Genomic DNA, 19,698 nt, shown 5'->3' with positions numbered 1-19,698 from the left:
CAGCCTCCCGAGTAGCTGGGACTACAGGTGCTCGCCATCAAGCCCGGCTAATTTTTGTATTTTTAGTAGAGACGGGGTTTCACCGTGTTAGCCAGGATGGTCTCGATCTCCTGACCTTGTGATTTGCCCACCTCGACCTCCCAAAGTGCTGGGATTACAGGCGTGAGCCACTGCGCCCGCCGACTAAGTCTTACAAACACATATGATTTAATTAAAAAAAAAAAAAAAAGATACTCACCTGACCTAAGATGTTTAACGATTCGTCTTCCTCCTCGGGGATGCTTTTTCTGAAGGATGCTGGCCTGGGGAAAACAGAACCAGAAGGGTAACACCTGCCATAGCTAATAAAACCAATGAGAAATATGAGGCCCCGAGATGGAGTTTCTGGGAGATTCCTGAAGAGCACGCTGTGGTAACTGAGATGATGAAGCGTGGAGCTGCCCCTCTCCCTGTCTCCCACATCAGGGACCTGTCCCTCTACAGGAGGAATTCTACTCCTGAGGCCACCGTCTCCTGTCACTCAGGCGCCCTGAGTGGAGAGCACTTCTGGCTCTGAAAGCGTCACCTCATGGCTGTTTCTGCCTTCTTGTTGGTGAATTACCTGGCAGGGCTCAGGCACTCACGTCCTTCCGCGGCCCTTGTTCTCAGGCAGGTACCGCTTGGTTAGGAGGTGAAGGCAGGGGAAGCAGCAGAGACGCTGGAGCTACAGGTTGTGCTGTCACACACACCTGCGTCACCCAGAAGGCCCGATCACCCATCCCAGCACAGAGAAGCTGGAGCTACAGGTTGTGCTGTCACACACACCTGCGTCACCCAGAAGGCCCGATCACCCATCCCAGCACAGAGAAGCTGGAGCTACAGGTTGTGCTGTCACACACACCTGCGTCACCCAGAAGGCCCGATCACCCATCCCAGCACAGAGAAGCTGGAGCTACAGGTTGTGCTGTCACACACACCTGCGTCACCCAGAAGGCCCGATCAACCATCCCAGCACAGAGAAGCTGGAGCTACAGGTTGTGCTGTCACACACACCTGCGTCACCCAGAAGGCCCGATCAACCATCCCAGCACAAGCCTGCACGGACGGCTCAGCCTCACCACAGCACACACTGTCCTGAGACACATCTGCGCCCCTCATACCCACTAACGCCCAGCACGGCCACGCTGCCGGCCCCGCCACTCCACACAGTGCAAAGGCACATCCGTGGGCCACGGAGACCCGTCCTGATCGCCGCCCCCACATATCCCCCAGAGCGCACCTCACAGAACAGAGTCCCGGGGACGCACTGCCGAGGTTCACAGGTGCAGGTTCCGTCGCCCCAAAGCCTCGGGAGCACCCCAGCCCTAGTTATGGGGAGAGCCCGGCTGCGTCACCCCACACTCTCTCCAGCAAGTGCGTCACCGCTAGAAGCTCCGTGCCCGTCTCCCCTTGGAGCCATGGGCGCCAATCTCACCTGCGCGGACTGGCGGAGACACAGCGGTTGCGTCACCGGTGCAGAAGCGCACCCAGCACGGCCTCCATCACCCCCAATGACGCTCGCGTGCACCCGTGTCACAGTTACGGGGGATAGAGCCGCCGCGTCAGCCTCGCACTCCCACGCAAGTGCGTCACACAGTCGGTCCCGCCATCCATGGAGGCCAGCGCGCATGCGCACCCCGGACTCGGGAGGGGCCTCGCGCACCCAGCGGCCGGAGCGCGCAGGCAGCAGCAGAGCCCGACACGCATGTGCGTGCACACAGATCCTGACACGCATGTACACCCAGACCGTGACACGCACGTTTACGCGCACACAGACCAACAACGCATGCGTGTGGCCAGACCTTGATCCGCATGTGCGACCAGACCCCGACACACGTGTGCGCGTGCACAGACGCTGACACATGAACACACTGACACGCGTGCGCGCACCCTTCCCACTCCTTCCTTCTTTGGCCTCTCCCGAAGCCACAGGCGCACTCGGCGGTCCCCCTACCCCCATGCTTGGCGCGCACCCCTGGGTTCCTCCTAGGAAGCGAATGCCCTACTCAGGCCCAAACACACAGGGGCTTCGGGAAGGCGTGAGAGGCTTGAGGAGGGCGATGTCTGGGGAAACCAGAGCCCCAAGCCCCGTGTCCCAGCATGCAGCGCCTTAAGTTCCTGGGGGGCCTCTGGGAAACGTAGTCTGGGACGGTCCCAGGCAGGGGCCTCAGGGCGCGTTCCAGGCAGGCAGCCCCACACTGAGTCCATCTTGCTCCCTGCAGACGCCCCTTCCCGGCTGGGAGAGGGGCTGTGTCACCCCAGCCGGGAGCCCATCTGGCCTCTTGAGTGGGGTGATGCCGGGCGAGCCATGGCTGTCATCAGAAGGGTATCCTCTCCTAGCCCCTCTGGAGCATCACCTGGAATTCTCTACAGGCCGCCAGCACAGGCTGCCCGAGGTGCTATTAGGTGTCCCTTGCTTGCTGGATTGTAAACAATGTACAGGCAGCAGTTATGCCCCGTTAATCCCGCTCTCATTCCAAGTACTAATGTCACAGGGTCTACAGGATGTTGCAGGTACTTAACCACAGTCTCATTTTGACTCAAAATCCCACTTTTTAGAATTTATCCCAAGGAAATAGCTAGAGTAGTACACACATGTATGCCCAATATGTTCGGAGATTATCTTGTGTGGGAAAGTTTTTCTTTTAAATTGATACAACCGTAGATTCTTAGGTAGTTGTACACATAATACTGAGAAAGCCTATGTATCTTTCACCTGGTTATGCCAATTGGTGATTATAGCATACAGTATAATATCACCGCCAGGACATTCACAATGACATCATCCATCGATGTTATGCAAATTTCAAGACAGTAATTTTTTTTTTTTTTTTTTTTTTTTTTTTGAGATGGAGTTTCACTCTTGTTGCCCAGGCCGGGATTACAGGCATGAGCCACTGCACCCAGCCAAGACAGTAATTTTTAAAAATGAAAATCTTGCAGAAGATAGAGGAAAATATCACAGTAGAGTACAGAATAAATAAATTAGTCTGTTATATAATGGCATAAAATACATTTACTAATAGTGATACTGATTCATGTAAACTGAAAGACGGTATCATTAATTCCTAAGAGAGGAAGGTAGGTTTGAAAGGGTATGTATAATTTGGGAGGAGATATTTTGGTGAAATTAAGAACATAGGCTCTATGTTCTTAATTTCTATAACTTTCAGAATGTGAATCTGAGCTCTAACAGTTATTAACTGCTGGTTTCCTCACCAGTAAAATTGGGATAATAATACTATAAGGTATGACTGTCTCAGCTATTAAATATCAGAATATCTAATACATACAGCAATATGTAAAGATTTTTTAAGTTTGTGGTTACTATTGAAGATCAGTAACATTACACTGATCCTGAATCCAGTTTTAAAAAAGAAACTCATCTGCTGTTTTTAATTTTTTTGAAACAGGGTCTCGCTTTGTCACCCAGGCTGGAGAGCAGTAGTGCAATCTCAACCACACTGCAACCTCTGCCTCCTAGGCTCAAGTCATCCTCCCACCTTAGCCTCCCAAGAGTTGGGACTACAGGTGCACGCCACCACATCTGGCTAGTTTTTGTAATTTTTTTTCTTTTTTTTTTGGTAGAGACGGGTTCTTGCTATGCTGCCCAGGCTGGCCTTGAACTCCTGAGCTCAAGCAATCTGCCTCCTTGGCCTCCCAAAGTGCTGGGATTACAAGCAAGGGCCACTGCACCCAGCCTGCTGTTTTTTTCTTATGCTAAAATATGTACTTGTCAAACCAGCTGTCAATATAGCGAATGCTAACTAAAAGGAACTTTCAGAGCCTGATGTTAAGAATGAAATTTGTTTAGTTTAAGCATGTTAGGTAAAAATATTCTAAGACACATAAGGAGGAAATGTTCCCTCTCACAAGCAAGTAGGGGAACAGAGAGATGATTCTACATCAAAAATTGTGCTCAAATAATATGATCTTAGAAGATGCCAAACTGGGAACATTAGCAAGAGGATGAATCATGTGTTCCATGTGTTATAGGACATTTATGCAAACCATTTTAATTGTCATCGTACTCAATTTCACTGATCTTGGATTTGTTATTTGTATAGTGGGTATTTTTTACTTGTACATATAATCATGGAAATGTTACTTGTACAAGCAGATTTGTAAGGCAACAGGCGTCAGTGATTACTGTCATGGTCTTTGAAAGAACCATTAAAATCATAGAAAATTTAATTCGGAAAGGCTGTAGAGCCATCCCTCAGTATCCAGATTTGTTCCAGAACCCCCCTGAATATCAAAATCCTCGAATGCTTCAGACTCTTATACAAAGTGGTGTAGTATCTGCATATAACCTATCCACATCCTCCTGTACATTTTAGATTCTAGATTCTTTATAAATTATCTTATATGCTATGCTAATAATTTTCATACTGTATTGTTTAGAATAATGAGAAGAAAAGTCTGTACATGTTCAATACGATGTTAGCATCTGTAAAACAGGATGCAAACCTCCTATTTTTCCCAAGGATATTTTTGATCTGTGGCTGAATCCACAGATGCAGAACTCATTCCAAGGGTGCACTATATTTTTTGATAATTTGTTGCCATGGGATTAGTTTCAGATGATGTGTCTCTACTCCTGTAAGGTGTAAATATATGAGAGGTTTTCCAAAACAAGACAAAGATCACTGGCACACCCCTCCCGTCCCCACATGCTCACAGGTATAATGTGAGCCGTGGCTGGGCTAGATACCTTTCACAAACTACCATTTGGAAAGTCTTTGATTCATTTACTTTATCAATTAGAAGGATTTAATGTTCCAGAAACAAAAGCACATACATGTTTAGAGGGGAAGTGGAGGACTATAAACATATATACCAAATATGATTAACAGTAATTATCTCTAGATGGAATTATGGGTAATTAATTTTGAGATTCTTCTTTATGAACTCCTTAGAGGACTGAATTTTTTTGCAGTTGGCCTGCATTAATCCCATTATAAGGAGTGAAAGTTTAAGGGAGTCCTAATTTTAAAAAATGATTGGCCAGGCGCAGTGGCTCAAGCCGGTAATCCCAGCACTTTGGGAGGCCAAGGTGGGTGGATCACAAAGTCAGGAGTTCGACACCAACCTGACCAACATGGTGAAACCCCATCTCTACTAAAAAATACAATAACTAGCCAGGCATATTGGTGCACACTACTCAGGAGGCTGAGGTAGGAGAAGCGCTTAAACCCGGGAGGCGGAGGTTGGGCCGAGATTGCACCATTGCACTCCAGACTGGATGACAGAGCAAGACTCTGTCTCAAAAAAAAGAAAAAAAAAAAAAAAAGATTAATGGCCAGGCATGGTGGCTCACGCCTGTAATCTTAGCGCTCTGGGAGGCCAAGGTGGGCAGGTCACTTGAGGTCAGGAGTTTGAGACCAGTATGGCCAACATGGCAAAACCCCATCTCTACTAAAAATACAAAAATTAGCCTGGCGTGGTGGCAGGAGCCTGTAATCCCAGGTACTCGGAAGGCTGAGGCAGGAGAATCGCTTGAACTTGGGAGGCGGAAGTTGCAGTGAGCCAAGATCGGGCCACTGCACTCCAGCATGCGTGATAGAGCAAGACTCTATCTCAAAAAAAAAAAAAAAAAGACAAAATAGACTTTAAATCAAAAACTGTAAAGAGAGGCAAAGAATGTCATTATATAATAAAATCAGTCCATCAGTCAAGATGATATATTAATTATAGATATGTATGCATCCAGCATTGGAGCTCTTAAATACATAAAGCAAACATTAAGAAATCTCAAGGGAGGGTTAGATTTTAATACAATGATAGAAGAGGACTTCAAATCCTACTTTCAACGAAGGAAAGATCATTCGGACAGAAAACCAACAAGTAAACATTGGACTTGAATTACACTTTAGACCAAATGGGCCTAACAGTTGTATTCTGCACCATCTCTCTAACAGTGGCAGCATGTACATTCTTCTCAAGTACACAGGAAACATTCTCCAGGATAGATCATGTGAGGACATGATACAAATCTGAAGAAATTTACAATGACTGACATCATATGAATGATCTTTTCCAACCACAAGGGCATAAAACTAGAAATCAATAACGGGAGAAATTTAGGTAAATTAAAAAATATGTGGATATTAAGTGACATGATGCTAAACAACCAATGGGCCAGGGAAGAAACTGTAAAAATATTTTGAGACAAACGTAAATGTAAACACAACATCCTCAAATCTTAAAGAATGCAAGAGAGGCAGTTCTAAGCCGGAAGTTTATAGCAGTAAATACTTATATCACAAAAGAAGGAAGATCTCAAACAAACATTTCAAAGAACCAGAAAATGAACAAATGGAGTCTAAAGATAGGAAGGAAGGAAATAATAAAGATTAGAGCAAAAAATAAATAAAATACAGACTGGAAAACAATGTGAAAAGATTTTAAAACAAAAATTTTTTTTTTTTTGAGACAGAGTCCCCACTGTTCCCATACATAGGATTTCTAATGTTAGAATCATGAGGCTTTTAAGAATTGCACAAGCTGTTTCTCAGGACCCAAATTCCAGTGAAATAGCTGATGCCAAGCAGTCTGAAGACAACCACAGAGGAACAGAATCAGCATGAGAATAGTTTCTTCATCTTCCTGTCTCATGACTCCACACTGCACTCTTTAAGCAGTGATTTCCACACTTTAAAACCCTTAAAAACCCTAGCTCCAAGCTCCCTGGGAGGACGGATTTCATTTTCATCCTACCTCCTTGTTCTGCAGCCTTACAGTAAACCTTCTTTCTTTGCTGCAACCTGCTGTATTGATATGCTGTGCTCATGGGGCAACGGACCTATTACGGTTATAATACTGGCATGAAAACACACACAATGGAAGAACAGAGCTCAGAAACAAATCCAAACTCATGGTCAACTGATCTTTGACAAAGGTGCCAACATCACACAATGGGGAAAGGACGATCTCTTAAATAAATGCTGTTGGGAAAACTGGATATTTGCATGCAGAAGAATGCAACTGGACCCTTGTTTTACTTCATAGAGAAAAATGAGGACAGGTGCGGTGGCTCACCTGAGGTCAGGAGTTTAAGACCTGCCTGGCCAACATGGGGAAACTCCGTCTCTACTAAAAATACAAAAATTAGCCAGGTGTGGTGGCAGGAGCCTATAATCTCAGCTACTGAGGAGGCTGAGGGAGGAGAAATCACTTGAACCTGGGAGGTGGAGGTTGCAGTGAGCCAAGATCGTGCCACTGCACTCCAGCCTGGGTGACAGAGTGAGACCTGGTCTCAAAAAAAAAAAAAAAAGGAGAAAAAGAAAAAAAGAAAAATGAAGTCAAAATGGATTAAAGACATAAAAGTAAGACCAGAAACTGTGAAACTACTGGGAGAATACATAGGGAAAATTCTCCTTCACATCGCCCTTGGCAATGAGTTTTTAGCTATCACACCAGAAGATCATCCTACAAAAGCAAAAATAAGCAAATGGGACTACGTCAAACTAAAAATCTCCCACACAGCAAAGGAAACAACAAAATGAAAAGGTAGCCTATGGATTGGGAGAGACTATTTCAAACCATATATCTGATAAGGGGTTAATATCCAAAATAGGGCTTGGCATGGTGGCTCACACCTGTAATCCCAGAACTTTGGAAGGCCGAGATGGGAGGATTGCTTGAGCCCAGGAGTTTAAGATCAGCCTGGGCAACATGGTGAGACCCCACATCTACAAAAAATTGAAAAATTAGCCGGGCATTGGCCGGGCACCATGGCTCACACCTGTAATCCCAGCACTTTGGGAGGCTGAGGCAAGTGGATCATGAGGTCAGGAGATCGAGACCATCCTGGCTAACAGGGTGAAACTCTGTCTCTACTAAAAATACAAAAAAAAAATTAGCCGGGCGTGGTGGCACGTGCCTGTAGTCCCAGCTACTCGGAGGCTAAGGCAGGAGAATCGCTTGAACCCGGGAGGCGGAGGTTGCAGTGAGCCGAGATCACGCCACTGCACTCCAGCCTGGGTGACAGAGGGAGACTCCATCTCAAAAAAAAAAAAAAAGAAAAGAAAAGAAAAGAAAAATTAGCCAGGCATGATGGCATGTGCCTGTAGTCCCAGCTACTTGGGAGGCTGAGGTAGGAGGATTGCTTGGGTCCAGGAGGTGGAGGATGCAGTGAACTGTCATTGCACCACTGCACTCCAGCCTGGACGACAGAGCAAGACCCTGTCTAGAAAACAAACAAACAAAAAAACAAACAAAAATGACAAAACATAGAACTCAAACAACTTAACAGCAAAAAACCAAATAACCCTGATAATAAATGGGCAGAAAACTTGAACAGCCATTTCTTGATAGAACACATACAAATTGCTATAGGTCTGTGAAAAATTGCTCAAGATCACTACTATTATTCAGGGCAACAAAAAGTTAAACCACAATGAGATATCACCTCATACATGTAAGAATGGCTTTTATTAAAAAACAAACAAACAAAAATAACATGCTGGCAAGGCTGTGAGGAAAAGAGGACCCTTATACACTGTTGGTTAGAAGGTAAATTAGTATAGCCATGATGGAAAACACTGTGGAGATGCCTGAAAAAACTAAAACTATCAGATGATGCAGCAATCCCACCTGGGTATACATCCAAAGAAAATGAAATTAGTATGTCATGGAGATACCTGTGCTCCCATGTTCACTGCAGTAGCATTATTCACAGTAGCCAAGATAAGGAATCAACCTACATACTCATCAGGAATTAATAAAGAAAGTGTGGTAGAGATAACACAATGCAATGCCATCCAGCCTTTATAAAGAAGGAAATCCAGACAACATGTAAATCTGGAGGACATGGTACTAAGTGAAATAAGCTAGACACTGACAAATCCTGCATGATGTCATTACACGTGGAGTGTAAAAAAAAATCCAACTCACAGAAGAAGAGAGGTGGTCATCAGGGGCTGGGAGGGTGATGGCGAATGAGAAGATGAAAGGAGATAAAGTGGGAATAATTTCTGGAGATTTATTGTCTAGCACGGTGACTAAATATAATGAATAATATTGAATACGCCAAGAGACTAGATTTAAATGTTCTCATTGCAAATATGATTATCAGTGAGTTGAGGGAGGGATATGTTAATCAGCTTGATTTAATCTGCAGTATAAACACAGATCAAAGCCTCTGTAGACCATAAACATACACAAACTGCCATTGAAGACAGCTGCCAACCTCTGCCCTAGATCCGGAACTCATACTCAACATTAAACCATATGGTTTCTCACAGTTCACACAAACGGGGAACTGAAGAAAAACAGAAGCTGTCCGCCCAAAGAAGTCCAAGTGAATAGAACAAATTTCGATTTACCGCATATTGAAAAACATCTCTGCCTTTGATGACACAGAAATTAGCTCAAACTCCGCTCTTAAAGGCCTCACAAAACTGACAACTTTGCCAGGTACAGACTAAACAAACTAACTTTCTCTTTTCTTGTGCTCTAAAAATCAGTCCCATGGAAAAGACCAAAGATATCTGTGTTTGACTCCACCTAAAAACGAATCCCTTCCTTACCCAAGCACACTGTAAAATAAAGCACGCTAACATGAACCTCTAGGAGGGAGTTCTTTTTTTTTTTTTTAGGGGGGATTTTTCTATACCATCAGATCTTAGAAAACCAGAGCACACAGCAGGACGTCAACAATTTGATAAATGGGTTTGTGAATACTCAAAGGAGAGGGCTGGTCAACCAGGGGGTGCAGAGAGGAATATACCTGCATGGCCCTTGCCACACCCCCTGGGGAGGAATTACTGGGATAAATTGCTATTAGGGAGGATATTTGGGGCCATAAAGAGTAAAGAGTCCTAAGTCATATAAACACAAATCATTTAATGAACAAAAAAGGTAACTCATGTGGAGAGCCGACTTTCAGATATATGATATTAGGTCAGTGCAAAAGCAATTGACATTAGACGTAATGGCAAAAACCGCAATTACTTTTGCACCAACCTAAATAATAATTTTTTTTTTTTTTTTTCCCCCCTCAGGATGCTTTTTCTGAAGGATGCCAGCCTAGGAGAAAGGAAGAATGAGACCCTAGGGTCTTTCTGGAGCACAGGCTGCATTAGCAAATACCCTCCAGGGCACGCCTGCCCCCAGGCCACAGCCGAAACCAATCCGAATGGAGAGGACACTGGCATTTGTGAGTTTCAGAGTTCTTGGGGACTAACCTGTATTTACTGGATTCTAGAACACGTGATGCTCCCGACACCCACCTACCAAGTTAGTCACCTCTCCCTCCACAAGGACTCCCACTCCTGAGGCTTCCTGTTACTGTGACACAGGAGCCGGTACGGAGAACACGTCCGGCTTGAACACTTATCTATGGTGATGGCTGTGCCCTTTGTGTTGGTTCCGTTAATGACAGGGTCCTGGCTCTCATGTCCCACTGGGGGCCGCTGCTCTCAGGCAGCTACCACACGGTTGGAAGGTGAAGGCAGAGGAAGCCCAGAGACAATGGAAATACAAGTGGCAGACTGTGAGTCAGTGACTGATCTAGGACTGTGGCTGGGTGATCGGGAGTGTGGCCTACTGAGTGTCCATGAGTGGATGTGACAGGGGCTGTGTCACCCCAGCTGGGACCCCGTCTGGCCTCTTGAGTGGGGTGATGCCGGGTGAGCCACGGCTGTTCTCAGAAGGGTATCCTCTCCTAGGCCCTCTGGGGCGTCACCTGGAATTCTCTGCAGGCCACAGCACAGGCTGCCCGAGCTGCTATTCGGTGCCCCTTGCTTGCTGGATTGTAAACAATGTGCAGGCAGCAGTTATGCCCCGTTAGTCACGCTCTCATTCCAAGTACTAACGTCACAGGGTGTGGCATAGTGCGGGCCCTTAACAAACATCTAATTTTGACTCAAAATTCCACATGTGGAATTTATGGGTCCAGGAGGAGGAAACAGTTAGAAAGACAAGAAAACAGAAGTACATAAATGTATGTGAAAGAGCGATCAAGAAAAATTTTTTTCTAGGAAAGTTATTTTTCTAAAAAACTGAGATAACTGTAGATTCACATGTAGTTGTAAATAATAATACAGAGAGATCCAGTGCACCCTTAACCTGACTTACACCAGTAGTGATACCTTATAAAACTACAGTACAGGCCGGGCATGGTGGCTCACGTCTGTAATCCCAGCAGTTTTGGAGGCCAAGGCAGGCAGATCACAAATTCGAGACCAGCCTGGCCAACATGGTGAAACCTCGTCTCTACTAAAAATACAAAAATTAGCTGGCTATGGTGGTGGGAGCCTGTAATCCCAGCTACTCAGGAGGCTGAGGCAGGAGAATTGCTTGAACCCAGAAGGTGGAGGTTGCAGTGAGCTGAGATTGTGCCACTGCACTCCAGCCTGGGTGACAGAGAAAGACTCTGTCTCAAAAAAAAGAAAAACAAAACTGCAGTACAGTATCACAGCCAGGATACTGACATAGATTCCCTCCTTGATCTTATCTATGATTTCCAGAGAATACAGTTTCAACAACGAAAAAAATAGCAGTATCTCACAGTAGAGAATGGGTTAAATTATGGTCTGCTATATGATGGCATGGAATACTAACAATATTCTTTTTTTTTTTTTGAGATGGAGTCTTGCTCTGTCGCCCAGGCTGGAGTGCAGTGGCATCATCTCGGCTCACTGCAAGCTCCGCCTCCGGGTTCACGCCATTCTCCTGCCTCAGCCTCCCGAGTAGCTGGGACTACAGGTGCCCACTACCTTGCCTGGCTAATTTTTTGTATTTTTAGTAGAGACGGGGTTTCACAGTGTTAGCCAGGATGGTCTCAATCTCCTGACCTCGTGATCTGCCCACCTTGGCCTCCCAAAGTGCTGGGATTACAGGCATGAGCCACCACACCCGGCCTAATAATATCGATTCTTATTGAGAATTTTTTTTTTTTTTGAGACGGAGTCTTGCTCTGGCCAAGCTGGAGTGCAGTGGCGCGATCTCAACTCACTGCAACCTCTGCCTCCCGGGTTCAAGCGATTCTCCTGCCTCAGCCTCCCGAGTAGCTGGGACTACAGGTGCATGCCACCACGCCCAGCCAATTTTTGTATTTTTAGTAGAGATGGGATTTCACCATGGTGGCCAGGACGGTCTCGATCTCCTGACCTTGTGATCTGCCCACCTCGACCTCCCAAAGTGCTGGGATTATAGCCGTGAGCCACTGTGTCTGGCTTGAGAAAATTTTTATGATGAATTACCAAGTGAAGAAGGTAGATTAAAAAGGTATATATAATTTGGGCAGAGATGTTTTGATGAAATTAAGAATACAGGTTGTGTGGTCTGACTTTAGAGATGTGAATCTGAACTCTGGCAGTTAGCCTCATAGTGTCTGTTTCGTCATTGATAAAATGGAATAAAAATACTACACGGTATGATTGTTACAACTGGCAAGTATGACAATCTATGTAAAACACTCAATAATACGTAACATTTGTGTAATAGAAGTTACCTGTTATTATTGAAGACCAACTCACGTCGGCCAATCTCCTTGCTTTTTTTCTTTAAAAAAAGTTTTTCTTTTTATAGTTTTTATTTTTAAAAAATTCATAATAAGGCTGGGCGTGGTGGCTCATGCCTGTAATCCCAGCACTTTGGGAGGCCAAGGCAGGCAGATCGGATCACGAGGTCAGGAGTTTGAGATCAGCCTGGCCAATGTGGTGAAACCCCGTCTCTACTAAAGATACAAAAAACTAGCTGGGCATGGTGGTGCGTGCTTGTAATCCCAGCTACTCAGGAGGTTGAGGCAGGAGGATTGCTTGAACTGGAAGGTGGAGGTTCAGTGAACCGAGATTGCGCCATTACACTCCAGCCTGGGAGATAGGGCGAGACTCCGTCTCAAAAAAATAAAAAAATTCATAATAGAGACAGGGTCTCACCATGTTGCCCAGGTTGGTCTTGAACTTGTGGGCTCAAGCGATCCTCCTGCCTCACAGCCTGCCAAAGTGCTTTGGATTACAGGTGTGAGCCACCATGCCTGGCCCCCTCCTTTTTTTTCTAATGGTAAAATGTGCCGCTGGGCGCGGTGGCTCATGCCTGTAATCCCAGCACTTTCAGAGGCTGAGGCAGGTGGATCACCTGAGGTCAGGAGTTCAAGACCAGCCTGACCAACATGGAAAAACCCTGTCTCTACTGAAAATACAAAATTAGCTGGGCATGGTGGCACTTGCCTGTAATCTCAGCTACATAAGAGGCTGAAGCAGGAGAATCGCTTGAACCCAGGAGGCAGAGGTTGCAGTGAGCCGCGATTGCGCCATTGCACTCCAGCCTAGGCAACAAGAGCGAAACTCTGTCTCAAGAAAAACAAAAGTGCCTTCCTTGAACCTGCTGTCTGTGTAATCAATATTAACCAAAAATAACATTCAGAGTCTGATGTTAAGAATGAAATTCATTTTGTTTAACAAAATGAATACATTAGCAAAAGAGATTCTAAGAAATATAACGAGGAAATGTTCCCTTTCCATCAGCAACTAGGGGGACAGAGACATTGTTCTGCATAAGAAAATCTAATTTAATGACTCTAATCTGAGAAGATGCCAATTTGAGAACATTAGCAAGAGGCTGAATTTTGTGTTCCACGGGATAAGGGAGATACATATGAGATACTGTCATCTAATTCTTTTTCTATCTTGGAAATGTTACTTATACAGCCCATATTTGTTACTTGTACAAATAATCTTGCTAATGTCACATGGAAAGTCCATATCTGCAAGGCACCCAGCGATTAGTGTTCATGGGTGATTATTGTGATGTCCTGGGAAAGGAACATTAATATTCTATAATCTAATTCTAAAAGGCTGTCTTTCTTGAAAATTTGTTACCATAGGTTAGATTCAGATGATGGACTTCTAACCCTACAAGGTAGAAATATGTGAGATATTTCAAAACAAGGCAAAGATCACTGGCATAGCCCTTCCCCTCCCAACACACACACAGGTGTAATGCGACTCATGGCTGGGTTGGATTCCTTTTATAAATTAAGATTCGGAGTCTACATTTATGATTAATTAGCAAGATTCGATACTCCAAAAACAAAACACACACATGCTTAGAGGCAAAGAAGAGGCCTAGAAACATAAATACCATTTCAAATGTTTTTTTCTTGTTTTTTTTTTTGAGACACTGTCTCCCTTTGTTGCCCGGGCTAGAGTGCAATGGCTCACTGCAGCCTGGAACCCCTAAGCTCAAGTGATCCTCCCACACCAGCCTTGTGGGTAGCTGAAACTATAGGTATGCATCACCATGCCTGGCTAATTTTTTTCAATTTTTTATTTTAGTAGAGATGGAGTCTCACTGTTGCCCAGGCTGGTCTCAAACTCCTGGCCTCAAGTGATCATCCCGCTTTGGCCTCCCAAAGTGCTGACCATTTAAAATGTTCATCAGTGATTATCTCTGGATGGTACAATTATGGGGAATTTGGAGATTCTTCTTTAAGGGCTCCTCAGGGACTGTTTTTTTCTTTGCCCCCAGCAGGCCTGCATTAATCCTATTATAAGAAATATAACAAGATAGGAGCAGGGTACAGTGGCTTGTGCCTGTAATCCCAGGTACTTGAGAGGCCGAGGTGGGAAGACCACTTTAGCCCAGGAGATTGAGGCTGCTGTGAACTATTATCAAACCACTGCACTCCAGCATGGGCAACAGAACACAACCTTGTCTATAAGGAAAAAACAAAAGAAAACAAAACAAAAACACATAAAAAAAGAAATATAGGCCGGGCGCGGTGGCTCACGCCTGTAATCCCAGCACTTTGGGAGGCCGAGGCAGGCAGAGCACCTGAGATCGGGAGCTGGAGACCAGCCTGACCAACAAAGGAGAAACCCCGTCTCTACTAAAAATACAAAATTAGCTGGGTGTGGTGGCGCATGCCTGTAATTCAAGCTACTCAGGAGACTGAGGCAGGAGAATTGCTTGAACCCAGGAGGCAGAGGTCACGGTGAGCTGAGATCACGCCATTGCACTCCAGCCTGGGCAACAAGAGCGAAACTCTGTCTCAAAAAAAAAAAAGAAAGAAAAGAAATAGAACATGATTATTGTTCTCTCATTGCCTCTCTCAAACATGTCAATATGGTAACGCTGGCACCTATGATTATATTACCTTACATGGCAAAGGGGAATTAAGGTTGCAGGTGGACTAAAATTGCTAATGGGCTGACACTAAAATAGGGAAGATTATCCTGAGTTACCTCAGTGGGCCTAATGTAATCACCAGGGTCCTCAAAATTAGAAGAGGGTGAGATGAACAGAAAGAAGTAGGGTCAGGGTGACGTGATGGAAAAGGGACTTGGCCTGTCTTTGCAGCTTTGATGATGGAAGAAGGGGTCACGAACCAAGGCGTGTGGGCAGCGTCTAGAAGCCAGCAAAAGCAAGGACATAAAATACCTCCCACAGGGCAGGCTCGGTGGCTCACACCTGTAATCCCAGCACTTTGGGAGGCTGAGGCGGGCTAATTAATCACTTGAGGTCAGGAGTTCGAGACCAGCCTGATCAAGAAGGAGAAACCCTGTTTCTACTAAAAATAAAAAAATTAGCTGCGGATGGTGGCGTGTGCCTGTAATCCCAGCTACTCGGGAGGCTGAGGCGGGAGAATCACTTGAATCTGGGAGGTGGAGGTTGCAGTGAGCCAAGATTGTGCCACTGCGCTCCAGCATGGGCAACAGAGCAAGACTCCATCTCAATTACAGAAAAAAAAAAAGACTATCTCCTAGAGCCTCCAAGCACACACACCTCCTAGAGCCCTGCCAAAGAGCCTCCAAGCACACACACCTCCTAGAGCCCTGCCAAAGAGCCTCCAAGCACACAAATGTCCTCCATGAGAGGACACAGCAAGATGGTGACAGTCTCCAACCTGGAAGAGGGCCCTCATCAGAACCTGACCATGCTGGTACCCTCTTCTCAGACTTCCAGCCTCCAGAACTGTGAGCAATAAATGTTTGTGGTTTCAGCCACCAGTGTATGGTACTTTGTTACAGACTAAGGTAAGAATAAATTAAGGAGTGTGTGCAAAACACAATAGAGTATGGTACAAAAATGTGCTCAATAAATGTGGCCAGGCTCCTCTCTTCTGAAGGATTCATGAATAATCCTAAATAATATACTAAAATGTCATGTTGAATAAGGTATTTACAAAAATCTTATTCAACGGAATTTGTAGGCAATTGAAGCATTTCCTTCATTTACTGTTGTTAATTACTATTAGTAGTGTTTAATATTATGTCAGGTGCATTTTTCTTTCTTATGGTTATAACTAAACTTACTTCTTTGTAGCTGCAGAGTATTCCATGAAATGAACGTGGTATAATTACTTAACCATTTCCACCATCCTGAACAATAATTGTGGTCAAGGTACACAGTCTTCGATTCTAGACCAGTGGGTCTAAACGTCTTTGGGGCATGTACATCCTTCTTAATGCCATGAAATTATAGAGCATCTCCTTAGGGTGGTGGTGGTGGGGGACAAATACACTAACACTGATAAACACATACAGTAAATATATACAGAATGTCCCTTGGAAAAGTTGTAAGTGGAGTTAAAGGAAGGCCCTCAGGTTAAGGATAACAGTTCTAGGCCATTTGAGGCTGTGGTTCATTTTGTGGAAGGCCCTCAGGTTAAGGAGACTAGTTCTAGACCATTTGAGGCTGTGGTTCATTTTGTGAACCTGCAAACACCCATCCCAGTTACCTTCATATGTACGTTGCTCCTGATGTACAGACATCCAGACTTAGCACAAAACAGCAGCACTCACTGTGCACTCCCACTCAGGGGTGCGCGTCTATGGGTTTTATGTTTTATGCGTGTTAATGCATTTCACCCTCCTCACAAGCCTATCTTCGGAAGGCTCAAAAAGCTAAGAGGCAGAAACAGGACTCAAATCTTGGTCATCTACATTTAATGTTTGGTCTTAAGTCTTATAAACACATATCATTTAATATAAAAAAAAAGGATACTCACCTGACCCTTTAAGATGTTTAACGATTCGTCTTCCTCCTCGGGGATGCTTTTTCTGAAGGATGCTGGCCTGGGGAAAACAGAACCAGAAGGGTAAGACATTATGTCTTTCTGAAATACAAGCAACATTAGAAAACCCCTGCCATACCTAATAAAACCAATGAGAAATACGAGGCCCCGAGATGGAGTTTCTGGGAGATTCCTGAAGAGCACGCTGTGGTAACTGAGATGATGAAGCGTGGAGCTGCCCCTCTCCCTGTCTCCCACATCAGGGACCTGTCCCTCTACAGGAGGAATTCTACTCCTGAGGCCACCGTCCCCTGTCACTCAGGCGGCCTGCATGGACAGCACTTCTGGCTCTGAAAGCGTCACCTCATGGCTGTTTCTGCCTTCTTGTTGGTGAATTTCCTGGCGAGGCTCAGGCGCTCACGTCCCTCCGCGGCCCTTGTTCTCAGGCAGGTACCGCTTGGTTAGGAGGTGAAGGCAGGGGAAGCAGCAGAGACGCTGGAGCTACAGGTTGCACTGTCACACACACCTCCATCACTCAGAAGGCCCGATCATCCATCCCAGCACAGAGACGCTGGAGCTACAGCTTGTGTTGTCACACACACCTGCGTCACCCAGAAGGCCCGATCACCCATCCCAGCACAAGTCACCACAGCTCACTCTGTCCTGAGACACATCTGCGCCCCTCATACCCACTAACGCCCAGCACGGCCACGCTACGGGCCCTGCCACCCCACAGGTGCAAAGGTGCATCCGTGGGCCACGGAGACCCGTCCGGACCGCTGCCCCCGCACAACCCCCAGAGCGCACCTCACAGAGCAGAGTCCCAGGGACGCACCGCCGAGGTTCACAGGCACGGGCTGCGTTGACCCAAAGCCTCTGGAGCACCCCCGGTCACCAGTTATGGGGAGAGCCCGGCTGTGTCACCCCACACTCTCCAGCAAGTGCGTCACCGTCAGAAGCCCCGTGCCCGTCTCCCCTCGGAGCCACGCGCGCCAATCTCACCTGCGCGGTCGGGCGGAGGTGCAGCGGCTGCGTCACTGGTGCAAACGCGCACCCAGCACGGTCCCCATCGCCCCCAATGACGCTCGCGTGCACCCGTGTCACAGTTACGGGGACAGGGCCGTCGCGTGAGCCTCGTACTCCCACGTAAGTGCGTCACACACTGGGTCCCGCCACCCCCCTGGAGGCCAGCGCGCATGCGCACGCGCACCCAGCGGCCGGAGCGGGCAGGCAGCAGCAGAGCCCGACACGCATGTGCACACAGACCCCTACACGTATGTGCACGTACCCAGACCCCGACACGTATGTGAGCGTACACAGACCCCCGATACATAGCGTGCTCAGCCGTTGACGTGCCTGTGCGGGCACACAGACACTGACAGGCGTGTGCGCACGCACAGATGCCGACACGCATGTGCAGACACAACAGAGCCCGACACACACGTGCGCGTGCACAGAGGCTGACACGCGGACACACTGACACGTGTGCGTGCACCCCTCCCATCCCTTTCCCTCCTCCGACTCTCCCAAACCCGCAGACGCACCCGGTAGTCCCCCAAAGCTGGGGCCTCGGGAGGGGGTGAGGCTAGAAGAGGACGCGGGACCGTCGGGGGAACCAGAGCCCCAAGCCCCGTGTCCCAGCATGCAGCACGGCGTACTCCTGGATGGTCTCTGGGAAATGTAGTCCGGGACGGTCCCAGGCAGGGGCCTCAGGGCGCGTCCCAGATCGGTGCCGGAGCGGGCAGCCCCAAGCTAAGCCCTTCCTGCTCCCTGCAGACGCCCCTTCCCGACTGGGAAAGGAGCTGTGTCACCCCAGCTGGGACCCCGTCTGGCCTCTTGAGTGGGGTGATGCCGGGCGAGCCATGGCTGTCATCAGAAGGGTATCCTCTCCTAGCCCCTCTGGAGCGTCACCTGGAATTCTCTGCAGGCCACTAGCACAGGCTGCCGGAGCTGCTATTCGGTGTCCCTTGCTTGCTGGATTGTAAACAATGTACAGGTAGCAGTTATGCCCCGTGAGTCACGCTCTCATTCCAAGTACTAACGTCACAGGGTCTACAGGATGTTGCAGGTACTTAACCACAGTCTCATTTTGACTCAAAATCCCACTTTTTGGTATTTATGCCAAGGAAGTAGCTATAGTCGTACACAATGTTGAAGTATGTTCACAAAATGCTTTTTTTCTGAAAATGTTTTTCTCTTTTAATTAGATAGACTTTAGATTCATATGTAGTTACAAGAAATAAAATTGAGAGATCTTGTGTACCTTTCACCTGGTTACCCCAGCTGGTGATTGTAGTATATAATACCACAACCAGAAGATTAACATTGATGTAATCCACTGACGTTACCCAGAATTTCCAGAGAATAATTTTTTGTTTGTTTGTTTGTTTGTTTTGAGACGGAGTTTCGCTCTTGTTGCCCAGGCTCAAGTGCAATGGTGCGATCTCGGCTCACTGCAACCTCCGCCTCCTGGGTTCAAGGGAGTCTCCTGCGTCAGCCTCCCCAGTAGCTGGGATGACAGGCATGCACTACCACGCCCGGCTAATTTTTTTTGTATTTTTAGAAGAGACGGGGTTTCTCCATGTTGGTCAGGCTGGACTCGAACTCCCGACCTCAGGTGATCCGCCTGCCTCGGCCTCACAAAGTGTAGGAATTACAGGCGTGAGCCACCACACCCAGTTGAGAATAATTTTTAAAAATGAAAATCTTGCAGT

At 46.6% G+C, this 19,698-nt stretch overlaps 1 protein-coding gene across 3 annotated transcripts in view; it reads right to left on the bottom strand.

The window, feature by feature from the left end:
- The window catches only part of ZNF331 (zinc finger protein 331), a 42,525-nt gene extending 23,491 nt beyond the window's left edge, over positions 1–19,034 (bottom strand). Inside the window, exons 1-3 of one of the 3 annotated variants that reach the window (XM_063701890.1) lie at positions 18,529–19,034; positions 16,979–17,045; positions 239–302 (exon numbers count right to left, since the gene is read on the bottom strand). The gene's annotated coding sequence lies outside the window, so the exon portion shown is untranslated. Of the gene's footprint in view, positions 1–238; positions 303–601; positions 1,118–1,258; positions 1,430–16,978; positions 17,046–18,528 lie in introns of those variants that run through there. The other 2 variants (XM_031004669.3, XM_063701891.1) reach the window with 2 other exon arrangements.
- Between the last annotated feature and the right edge of the window lie 664 nt (positions 19,035–19,698).

Source organism: Gorilla gorilla, chromosome 20 (genome assembly GCF_029281585.2).
Source record: "Gorilla gorilla gorilla isolate KB3781 chromosome 20, NHGRI_mGorGor1-v2.1_pri, whole genome shotgun sequence".
NCBI classification, from domain to species: Eukaryota; Metazoa; Chordata; class Mammalia; order Primates; family Hominidae; genus Gorilla; species Gorilla gorilla.
The sequence above is the reverse complement of the archived record's forward strand: the minus strand, read 5'-3'. Positions and strand labels throughout refer to the sequence as shown.